At 38.0% G+C, this 12950-nt stretch overlaps 1 non-coding gene across 1 annotated transcript; it reads right to left on the bottom strand.

Annotated features, from left to right (window-relative positions):
• Nucleotides 1-6638: 6638 nt before the first annotated feature.
• On the bottom strand, nt 6639-6745 carry LOC113870547. Its single transcript, XR_003505569.1, has one exon. It is a non-coding gene; the product is annotated as a small nucleolar RNA R71 (small nucleolar RNA).
• Nucleotides 6746-12950: the final 6205 nt, after the last annotated feature.

The raw sequence follows: 12950 nt of genomic DNA on the forward strand, positions 1-12950 counted from the left end.
CAGTCCCTAACAATGTGTTCTGCTTGCTGACAGCAAAAGCAAATTCTAGTTTCACCTTGAGGACACTGGCTCAAATAGTGTGGTCCTCCACACCTAAAACATCAAATCATTAAAGGGGTTGGGACTCTAAAAATCATTGCTCTTGCTTCTCTGGTTTGAGGGATAAAAGTTGTGGTTCCTTTCTGAGTAGAAAATGATGGAGTCACTCTTGCAAACTGGAAAGGTCGCGACTGCCGCTACCGATGTGGCCTGTTATGAGGGCCTTCCTTAGCACTCTTATTTTCCCCATAGTTACGAGTGTCCCTACTGGACCACATCCTTACTACCCTTCTTGTGTTTCCTGTCAGAACATGTGCAGTAGTAGCTGTTATCTCTGCTGCCTAAGATGCAGCGATCGCTTGAATTTTGTTGGGGTTTTCGCCATCTTAACACAAAATATATCCAACTTAGTACACTCACGGCCAGCTCTATCTTAGAATTGCTTATTCATTTATACAATTGGTATATTAAACGCATAAATCTATATACCACTACACACAACAACACAGCTTTGCACATAGATTCAACATACAGCCATAAAAACATCATGTATTTCACAACAACATAATCCCTTCAGCACAACATTATTTTAACATTTTCAAACAATGCAATCACACACATACAACTTTTCCATAGCTCAGCTTAACAATAAATCTTCCAAATAACAAGACTCACCTATAGCTCACAAGACTCACCTATAGCTCACCCAAGTCTCATATGCCAAAACTCTTTGCATCTGTTATCCAGGAGAACTGACGTGATCAAGCTCATTCCCCGCATAACCAGATGTTTAGAAAATTATGGTATATTATTTGCAACAAAGACTCTTTACTCAGATTACATAATTGAAGCCTAGTAACCTCACCCTATAGGTTTACCAACACCATGCTCTGATACCACTAAAATGTCACGACCCTTTTTTATTAAGGATCAATGACATCACACATTACTGTTCCTAATATAAAATTGTATTAACGAGATAGTATTGGTATATTACAAATAATATAACTTTCTAAAGAAAATTTTAACTTTAACATCCAAATCAGTACATTAATAAAGGCTCAAAAATATTTTACATATCATAGAGATATCATAAAAGTATGTATATAATTACAACAATGCCTCCAACTGGAGCTCATATTACAAAATCTCTACATAATTGTTATATCAGAACCTTAGATTTATAATCAAGTAACTTAAATTCACACTTGAACCTAAACTACAAAATTAATATACATATCCTAACATCTTCAGCCAAGACTACTCTTTAGCCAGACTCCTCAGCAGGTAATTTATACACTCCACGTATTACGCCTGCTCACGTATTATCATACGATCATTGCAACATAAACACATAACAACACAAACAAACACAAGGGTGAGCTTATTTAAATAAAGATCATAATTACAGAGTATGAATATAGCAAAATCATTTGCACAACACTTATGGTTTACAGCAACCAACATAGCAATTTCAATCAATTAATGCAGCATTTCTAGCCCCTTTCCCAGCCCATTGATATGTATGTAATTAGGCCTTATTTTACAGCCCATATATTCATATTTGACCTTTATTTTATTTTGATTTTACACTAATTTATATATTAATTGTGCAGCTTGGTATAAAGAGGCCGCAAGTGAATGTTGGGTGCATTTTGAGCCCAAATTGATGGAAGATTAGAGCTTCACAACAGTCAGCATGCCCAAACCCTTTCAACAAGCACGGGGGTGCTTCGAGCCTATGCACAGTCATGCTTAAGGCCTTGCACAGTCGTGCTCATCAGCGAGAAGCCCAATTATCAAGAGTCTTTAGGGTTTTCAAACCCTATTTAAAAGAGATCTCAGGCATTGTAAAGGAGAATATTTTTATCTTGGCTTTTGCTCTAGAATACATCTCATCTTGTTTCTCTTGCACGGGATCCTTGGCACATGTTTGGCGAGACTTGGAGTTTAAAGCTATCGTACTTGAAGACCGGGAACACATCTCATACTCTAGTTTGATATTTCTTTTGATTATGGCTTTGTTTATGATTGTTTTAGTTCTTTTCTTTAGCATGAGTATCTAAGTCTATAGCTAGGGCTATGGGAACTATTGTTCATGAATTTATAGAATTTTGATATTTGAATTTAAATTTAATTTTCATTTTGTGATTAGATTTTATCCTATTGCGCTTCTCTCTTAATCTTAATTAATTATATTGTCAGGCGACCATACCTCAGGTTAATTAATAGATCTATAGGGTAAAACGAGTCAAAGGATTAGGTGGACCAAACTAATCTTTCTCTTCTAATCGTCATTAAATTAACAAGTTCATAGGTTCCTTAAATTTCTCAAATTGATGTCTTGCATGATCATTGGGGATGTTAATTTAGAGAAAAGAATATTAATATTGCATGACCATTAGGTATTAATAGTATTCGTATGAATGATTCGTAATCACAAGTAAATCATATTTAGAGTTAAACAGAAAAATAACATAAAGGATTGCATGAGAAAACTCATATGCCTTAGGTTCCTCTCCGATAAATTTAACCAAGACGTACATTGTATTCCTTGCTCTTAGTTTTATAACTGATTTTATAAATTCTTGTTTTTAATTAATCTCGTATCTTTGAAGCTTAAACAATTAAATTAGAAAATTCTTAGTTATTGAAAATCAATCCTTGTGGGACGATATTTCGGGAACTTAATTTAAGAACCCTTTATTACTTTTCGATGAGTACACTTGTCCTCCGAACAAGTTTTTGGCGCCGTTACCAGGGATTTCTTTTCAATATTAAGAAAATCTCAAATTTAATTGATTTGAGCAATTTGTGTCTTATTTTATTTTAATTCTCTTTTGTTTATTGTTAAATTTTTCTTTTATATTTTTTAATTTTTATTTTTATTTTATTTTAATTTTTTTATTATTTCACAATTTCTTTTAATGTATGCTCACTCGTTCTAAGTGCTCTATAGCTTGTTTATTTGATCTGGAGATTGAAAAAAAAGTTTGTAGACACAGAAAAGAAGTGAGAGAACAAAGAATGGCAGAGGGAAGGAGATCAATTCAAGATTACATGACACCCTGATAAGTTTGTAATTAGGCCCTCTTTTATAGCCTAATTATTCACATTTGACATTTATTTGAATTGGGTTTTACACTAATTTAGTTGTTAAATTGCGCAGTTTGATATTAAAAGACCATGAGTAGATTTTGGATACATTTTGGGCACAAATGAATGGGCTTCAAAGCCTCACAGCAACAAGCACTGTCAGGCTAGAGATTTATTATTGAGTAATCAATAATATTTTATACTTGTTCAATGTTAATTGAAGGATTATTTGGTATTGGAATAGATTTAGATGGAGTTTGAAATTATTTTTAAAAAAAAAAAAAAAGTGAACAGTACCGTATGAACAGTGTCAGATGAACAGTAAAACCGCCTATGAACAGTGCAAAACCGCGTACAAACCGTGTATGAACAGTGCAAACCGCGTATGAACAGTGAAAATCGTGTATGTACAGTGACTGCTGACGTCATCAGTGACATCATCATGACGTCATGGCTGACGTCACATACGCGTACAGTGCGTGTACAGTACGCATGCACAGTATTTTCTGGCGTGAATAGTGCCCTGAACAGTGTTTCTGGCGATGAACAGTAAATTTCAAAAAATTTCTATAAAAAGGGGGCTTCACACGAAATTTTCATTTCTTCACCCCTATCCAAGGTTCTCAAAGGTTCTAAGGCCAAAAACTACCATTTCTCTCATACTAAACCTTCCTAAACTTAGATTTCTCGCCAGATCTGAGATCCTACGTCTATTCTGAAGGATTTGAAGTAAGTTTCTTTAAGTTTGAAGCTAGATTTACTGTTCGTTTCTCTTCTCCTTCTCTTTCTCATAGAAGTTCATGGTGTTCTTAGGAGAAACTCCGTTCTAAAGCCGAATCTTTGGTGAATCTTGCATTAAAACACGTAATATTCGGTAGATCTAGTGTGAATCATCTTTCTGAGGTAAAGGGAGTTTACTTTAACCTATGAACTACATTTTGAACGGTTTAATATGCTATTTCAAGATGTTTTGATATGATTTTGTTAGATCTTTTCAATAAAAGCTATTTTCTAAGCTGTAACTGCTGTTAATTGATTTAAAATGCTGAGATTTTGGCTGATCTATTATAAACTTGCTTTAGTTGAGCTGTTAAAATAACTTTGGCGGTGTGCATCATGCTGAGATATATATTTTGCATCATTATAGAGCCGAGTTACATGTTTAAGTGGGTAGACATGTAACGGTAAGTTCATGCTGAGCTGTTGTCCTGTGCTGTGCTGTCTGGATCCAGATACCGGAATGGGTCGCTCCCGGACCGGCTCGGTTCCTTCTAGATTACTTAGGCTGTGAAACCAGTTGGAAACCGTTTTCATGCTATGCATTAGATGGGCTGGAAATGCATGGGATTATTGCTGTGAGAAATATTTTGCTCTATATATATGATTTTATTTTAAGTTTGGTAAGCTCACCCTTGCATTTCTTTCTATGTCGTTGTGTGCGTGTGTACTGCGATGATCGTACGGTAGTACATAAGCAGATGTAGCAGGTGTTGCATCTACTTCACAGGCTGAGGGGCCAGTGAAGAAGTGTTAGAAGCTGGGGTCAAGTAATACTGCATCAAAGTTCTTTTTCCCTTATATTTTGAGACCTCATGTAGAGGGAGCTACGTAGTATAATTTTGGGTATTTTGAATATTATGAACTAATGTAATATTGTGTTGTTTTATTGGATATTTGTTGTAAGAAACTCTGTTTTATTTTGAATGAGAAGAGAATTTCATACTTATATTTTCTATACTTTATTTTAAATAAGTTTGTGATGTAGAAACAATGTTCTCGGTTCCTTATAAAAGGGGTCGTGTCAAGCACGCCCAGTGAAGCACAGGGGTGCTTCAATAATATGCACGACCGTGCTTCACCATCCTGCACGGTCGTGCTTGTTTGCGGTAGCCACATTTACCAAGTTCAAAGGAGTCTAAATGATATAAATAGAGGGGAGAAAGCATCGTGAAGGAAACCCTTGGCAGGGCAAAAATTTACACAGAACATTTTCTTCGAGATTTCGGATCATTTCCACCCTTCTCATAGGATCGCTGACACACCCTTGGCGGAACTTGGAGCTTCAAGTGACCATACTTGAAGACCGCAGATTCATTTCCTATTCTAGCTTGCTTTACTGCTTCATTATGGATATGTTATTGATTGTTTTAGTTATTTTCTTTAGCATGAGTAACTAAATCTAGGAATTATTGTTTATGACTTTATGGGATTCTGATATTTGAATCTAAATATGATTTCCATTTCGTGATTAGGATTTATCTTATCGTTTCTAATTCTTAACCCTAATTAATTACATCGTCAGGCGATCGTATCTCGGGTAATTAATATATCTATAGGATAAAACAAGAGGAAAGATTAGGTAGACCAAACCAATCTTCATCTTCTAATCGTTATTGAATTAACAAATTCATAAACTCCTTATACTTTTTCTAAATTAATAACCTGCATGACCATTGGGGATATTAACTTAGAGAAAAGAATATTAATATTGCATGACCATTGATTATTAATAATATTAGTATGAATGATTAGTAATCACTAGGAAATCAGATTTAGATCTAAATAGAAAAATATCATAAAGGATTGAATGAGAACAATCATAAGCCCTAGGTTCCTCGCCTATAAAGTTTACCCAAAACGTGCTTTGTGTTTCTTGCTCTTAGTTTTTACAATTGATTTTATAAATTCTCGTCTTGATTAATCTCGCATATTTGAAGCTCAAACAATTAAATTAGGAAAACTCTTAGTAATTGATAAACAATCCTTGTGGGACGATATTTCGGGAACTAAGTTGAAAACCCTTTATTACTTCTCGATGGGTACACTTGCCCTCCAAACAAGTTTTTGGCGCCTTTGCCGGGGATTGTTAATTTTTCAATATTAAGAAAATCTCAAATTTAATTGATTTGAGCAAATTGTGTTTTGTTTTGTTTTGTTTTGTTTTGTTCATTGTTAGAATTTTCTTTTAATATTTTTATAATTTTCGTATTTATTTTATTTTCATTTTTTGTAATTACTCTTGATGTATGCTCACTCGTTCTAAGTGTTCTACAGCTTATTTGTTTGATCCAAAAATTGAAAGGACAATTCGTAGACAAAGAAAAGAAGTGAGAGAGGAAAGAATGGCAGAGGGAAGGAGATCGATCCAAGATTACATGATGCCCAATGCCAGAGGCACTTCTGGAAGTATCGCGGCACCTAATGTGGAGGCAAACAATTTTGAGTTGAAACCAGCACTCATCACCATGGTTCAGAACTCCATACAATTTGGGGGCTTGCCTAACGAAGACCCCAATCTGCATCTGACAAAGTTCCTCCGATTGATGGACACCATAAAATACAATGGACTCTCCAACGATGCAATTCGACTCCGCCTGTTTCCATTTTCAATGTCCGAAAGAGTGAATGCATGGTTTTCTTCACTCCCAGCCAATTCCATCACAACTTGGGAGGATCTCACTCAACAGTTCTTGGTAAAGTACTTTCCTCCATCAAGATCGTCCAAGTTGATGACAGAAATATGTTGCTTCCAGCAGAATGAGACAAAATCATTGTTCGAGGCGTGGGAGCGATTCGGGGAATTATTGAGAAGATGCCTGCACCATGACTTTCCAACTTGGAGGCAGGTATAGATCTTTTACAGTGGCCTATCCATCCATAATAGGGCCACGATTGATGCTGCCGCAGGAGGATCTCTTATAAGGAAAGACCTAGATGACGCATACAGATTGATAGACGAAATGGCATCTGCTAACTTTCAGTGGCACACAACTGACACTTACAACTTCAAGAGAAAGGAAGCTGCACCAGTCTATCAAGCAGAGAGCAACAACCCATTGGTAATCCAAATGGCAGCTCTCACAAAGCAACTGGAGTGTTTAATGAGAGCACAAGATCAACCCACAAAGTCGGCGCATAATACAGAGCTTGATCAGGAGGAGGCAAACTTTATGGGTAATAATTAAAATTCAGGATGGCGCAATAGCAATACAAATCCTTGGGGAAGTCGCCAAGGAAATCAGAATGTGCCCTATCGACCCCCTCATGTGCAAAATCAAGGGGAGAAGCTAGAAAGAAGAGAAGCTCCTAGATTCCAATCCAATTTTCAAGAACAGATGATGCAATACGTGCATAGCTTTGACAAGAGAATAGCAAAACTTGAGGCACAGATGGAAAAACAGATTGAGAGGGAAGATAAGAGGTTTGCAGAAATCAGAGCTGAGATGAGAACTCAATCCTCAAAGCTTGAATCTCAGTTGGAGCAAATCACAAGTCTCCTCAGTCAAAGAGCACTAGGAACATTGCCGTCCCAACCAGAACCGAATCCTAGGGAACAAGCTAAAGCAATTACTTTAAGAAGTGGAAAGAACTTAAGTGAAACGCAGACACATAAGCCATGCACGCCTGTGCTTGTTGATCATCACACCCTTGCATTACCCTGCACGCTCATGTTGGCTCAACAAGAACGGTCGTGCTTTGAACAGCACGCCCATGCTGACAATGAATGCACGCCCGTGCTTAACCCAAGCAAGGTCGTGCTTGAAGAAAACACGGTCGTGTTGAATGATGAGCAAGGTCGTGCTTGCCAACCAGATACGAAAAAAGAAGCAAGGGAAGATGCATTAGTGATGCTAAGGCCAAAAGTTCCATTCCCACAACAATTGATGGCTACCCAGAGAGACCCTCAGTTTAATAAATTTCTTGGGATCCTCAGAAAACTCCACATCAATATCCCTTTTGTTGAAGCCATCTCACAGATGCCTAAATATGCTAAATTCCTCAAGGAGATGCTAAGCAACAAAAAGAAATTGAATGAATTCGAGACAGTCAAATTGAATGAGTACTCAGCAATATTGCTAAGGAAGCTGCCACCTAAGCTTAAGGATTCAGGGAGTTTTACTATTTCGTGCACAATAGGCAATTCTTATTTTGATAAAGCGCTCTGTGATCTAGGCACTAGTATTAATCTAATGCCATTTTCTGTGTTTAGAAGTTCGGGTATACAAGAACCCAAGCCAACTTCAATTTCTCTACAGCTTGTTGATCGCTCGATAATGTATCCTAGAGGCATAGTGGAGGATGTCCTGGCCAAGGTGGATAAGTTTATATTCGTTGCAGATTTCATTGTCCTTGACATGGAAGAGGATGACGAAGTACCCATCATACTAGGAAGGCCTTTCCTAGCTACAGGAAGAACGATAATAGATGTTCAGCAGGGGAAGCTTACATTAAGATTGAACGAAGAGGAAGTAGTATTTAAAGTTTTTAATTCACTTAAGCATCCCTCTACTTTTGATTCTCGTAATTTTGCGTCAACTGCAGATGTTACCTCCCTCTCCCTGAATGTACCCCAGGTACAAGATGGATTAATGAAAGATGTATTGGAGAGAATACTTACATTGGAAAGGAGAGATTTGCACGACACTGAAGAAATAATAGATGAGATCTTAGCATTGAACAGTGGGGTACTTGGAAGATGATTTAGGCGAAGGATATTTGAATATCTAGGAGAACACTCCCGGAAAAGAGCCAAGCCATCAGTCGAAGAACCTCCTGAAATAGAACTCAAACCTCTTCCTTTGAATCTTAAATATGCCTTTTTATACCCTCCATCTCACTTACCTGTAATTATTTCTGCCAATTTGACAGGTAACATGGAGGACAAGCTTCTAAGAGTACTAAGAGAGAACAAAGAGGCTTTCGGGTGGAGCATCAATGACATTAAGGGCACCAGTCCTTCTATATGCACTCATAGAATTCACCTGGAGCCTGACGTCAAACCAAAAGTACAACCCCAAAGGCAATTCAATCCCAATCTGAAAGAAGTAGTGAAAAAGGAGGTAATTAAGTTATTGGATGCCGATATTATATTCCCAATCTCTGATAGCCCTTGGGTGAGTCCTGTGCAGGTTGTACCAAAGAAAGGAGGGACTACTGTTATGCAGAATGAGCAACAGGAGCTCATTGCCGCCAGAAAAGTAACCGGATGGAGAATGTGTATTGACTACAGGAAGTTTAATGAAGCCACCAAGAAGGATCACTTCCCTTTACCCTTTATTGATCAGATGTTAGAGAAGTTAGTTGGGCATGAATATTACTGTTGTTTAGATGGATATTCTGGTTATATGCAAATACCCGTAGCTCTTGAAGATCAAGAAAAAACTACTTTTACTTGCCTATATGGTACATTTGCATATAAACGAATGTTGTTTGGATTATGTAATGCCCCTGCCACCTTTCAAAGGTGTATGATAGCTTTATTTTCATATTTGTTAGAACATTGTATTGAGATCTTTATGGATGATTTTTCTGTATATGGCACCACATTTGATAGTTGTGTATATAACTTGAATTTAGTTTTACAAAGATGCAAAAAGGCTAATTTGATTTTAAATTGGGAGAAGTGCCAGTTTATGGTTGATGAATGCATTGTTTTGGGACACAAGGTGTCAGGAAAAGGTATTGAAGTAGACCTTGCCAAGATTGAGGTTATTTCTAAACTACCTCCCCCTACAAGTGTTAAGGCAGTTAGAAGTTTTCTAGGGTATGCTGGGTTTTATAGGAGGTTTATACAAAACTTCTCAAAAATAGCAAAACCTCCTTCTGAATTGTTGGCTAAAGATGTAGAATTTAAATTTGATGAAACATGTTTATCTGCCCTCGTGAAATTAAAAGAGAAATTAATAATTGCTCTTGTGCTTGTAGCTCCTGACGGGTCCTTACCTTTTGAGCTAATGTGTGATGCTAGTGATGCAGTTGTGGGAGCAGTTCTAAGGCAAAGGCGAGATAAGGTGTTTCAAGCTATTTACTATGCAAGTAAAACCTTGGATGACGCTCAGCGTAATTACACCGTTACAGAGAAGGAATTACTTGTTGTTATCTTTGCATTTGATAAATTTTGTTCTTATTTGATAATGTCCACAGTTGTTGTCTTTACTAACCATTCTGCCATCAAGTATTTGTTGTCAAAACAGGACACTAAGCCAAGGATTATACGGTGGATCCTTCTCCTCCAAGAGTTTGATGTAGAGATTAGAGACAAGAAAGGGAGTGAGAATGTCGTAGCAGATCATTTGTCTCGAGTGGATGCTTCAGTGAGGGAACCTACAGTGAAGGAGATCAAGGATTCTTTTCCTGATGAGACGCTCCTCGCAATCTCTAAGGTATGCAGATTTTGTAAATTATCTGGCAGGTAATGTAACTCCTAAACTACTTGACAAGCATAGGCTTAGAAAGTTTTGGTCTGATGTGAAGCATTATATTTGGGATAAACCTTATCTTTTTAAGATTTGTGGGGACAATATGATTAGGAGGTGCGTTTCAGAGAGTGAGGTTAATGAGATTCTTAACCATTGCCATTCTAGGGAGGTAGGAGGTCATTGTGGCCCGTCGAAAACCGCTCATAAGGTCTAGCAGTGTGGTTTTTATTGGCCTACTTTGTTTAAAGATGGTTATTTATATGTTAAGTCATGTGATAGGTGTCAAAGAAGTGGAAATATATCTAGGAAACATGAAATGCCTCTTAGTAATATCTTGATTTGTGAATTATTTGATGTCTGGGACATAGACTTCATGGGGACTTTTCCCAAATCCATGCATAATGAATATATATTAGTAGCTGTTGATTATGTTTCCAAATGGGTAGAAGTTGTAGCATTACCCACCAATAATACTAGGGTTGTGATTAAATTTTTAAAGAAAAATATTTTCACTAGATTTGGAACTCCTAGGACTATTATTAGTTATGGTGGCACCCATTTTTGTAATAAACAATTTGAAGCTCTTTTAACAAAATATGGTGTCACCCATAAGGTGACCACTCCTTATCATCCCCAAACTAGTGGGCAAGTTGAGATATCTAATAAGGAATTGAAAAGAATTTTAGAGCGCACTGTTAACAACTCTAGGAAAGATTGGTCTTTGAAATTGGATGATGCACTCTGGGCTTATCGCACTGCTTTCAAAACCCCTATTGTATGTCCCCTTATCGTTTAGTTTTTGGTAAAGCATGTCACTTACCAGTTGAGCTTGAACACAAGGCCTACTGGGCCTTGAAGTTCTTAAACTTTGATTCACAGGTCACAGGTGAGAAGAGATTGTTGCAGCTCAATGAATTGGATGAATTGCGTTTTGAAGCATTTGAAAATGCCAAGTTATACAAAGAGCGTACTAAGAAGTGGCATGATAAACACATTTATCATAGGAGTTTCCAGGCAGGTGATAGGATTCTGATCTACAACTCTCGGTTGCGACTATTTCTTGGAAAAATGAAATCCAGATGGTATGGCCCCTACAATGTGGTCAAAGTTCTCCCATATGGACTACTAGAAGTGTCCAAGCATGGAGAAGAACCTTTCCATATCAATGGGCTGAGAGCGAAGCTGTACATAGAGAATATGACCCCTCCTGGTCACACGATAATACTTGACTAGTACAAGCAAGATGTCAGGCTCGTGACATTAAACAAGCACTTCCAGGAGGCACCCTGAGTTATGTTTCTTTATTATTTTATTTTATTTATTTATTTTTATTTTATTTTAAGTTTTCATTTATTTACAATGACGTGGGTAAACGAAACATGCACAACCGCGCTTTCATCAGGCATGCCCGTGCTTAATGGTAACATGGGCGTGCCTCCCTCAAGCACGCCCATGTTAGAAAGGTTGTTTTGGGCGTGCTTTCATTAGATAAGCACGACCGTGCTGTATATATGCACGGCCGTGCATATGTGTGGGATTTGAAAAATAAAAGGGGGAAAGAGGTGCACAGTTATAGCACGCCCTTTCTCCCCTAACTCCCCTAAAAAGAAACATCTTGCACACTCTTCTTATTTTTGCTTCTATTCTACAATTTTGGACTACATTCATATCCAGGTATGTGTTTATTCTTATTAACTATTCATATTTGATGTTGTTTACTACAAATCCCTCTCCTGTGCGTTGCCTTTGATTTTTTTTATTTTTTTTTATTTTTTTTGCTTTTGTGTGCTATGCACGGCCATGCATATGAACAACATGGTCGTGCATATGAACTAGGGTTCCAACATGGTCATGCTTACATGTCATAGGCGTGCTTGAATTACATGCACGATCGTACTGATTAAGAGAACAGCTGTGCATGTGCACCAGACTGACACCCTCTTTATTATTAATTATTTTATGCAGAGAATGCCTCCTAAGAGAGCTGGTGAAGGCACCTCCACTGCGGCAACAACATACGAGATCCAATTTCGAGGTGATCCTGGTGCAGTAGAAGGATACCGCAAGCGCTTGGACACGTTATTAGGATTCGAGTTCCTCCCTACATGCTATTTGGACGAGAATGTTCTTCAAGAACATGGTCTATGGGAGGATGTCTCCAGATACATTGCAGCCATACGATGGGAGGGCGTCCAGGCTGTGCGAGCACTAGCATACATATAGCCAATCTTGGAGTTCTTGAGCTCGGTCACATACACCGACAACTTGCGGGTGCATTTCCACATGACCACCCAGCGCGACATGACGTTGGCACAATTCAACGTCCACTGCCGATTCGAGACGGAGGAATCAGTCCAGACGCAGGCATACAGAGAGGCATTGGTCGAGATTCCCCCAGACTATTATGAGGACATAGCATGGCAGGAGATTACTAGCACCCGTGACGTCTACAGGGCTCGACTCACGAAGAGCACAGCCATTCGAGACCTAGCTTTACGAGTAGTCCACAGGTGGCTTGTGCATTCTATTTTTGCACGCAGCCAGAGCACAGGTAATGTTAGCTCTCATCACCTATTCATTTTATGGTGCATGGTTCACCAACGCCGCGTCAATGCG

Source organism: Abrus precatorius, unplaced genomic scaffold (assembly GCF_003935025.1).
Source record: "Abrus precatorius isolate BTA unplaced genomic scaffold, Abrus_2018 Scaffold6, whole genome shotgun sequence".
Lineage (NCBI taxonomy): Eukaryota > Viridiplantae > Streptophyta > Magnoliopsida > Fabales > Fabaceae > Abrus > Abrus precatorius.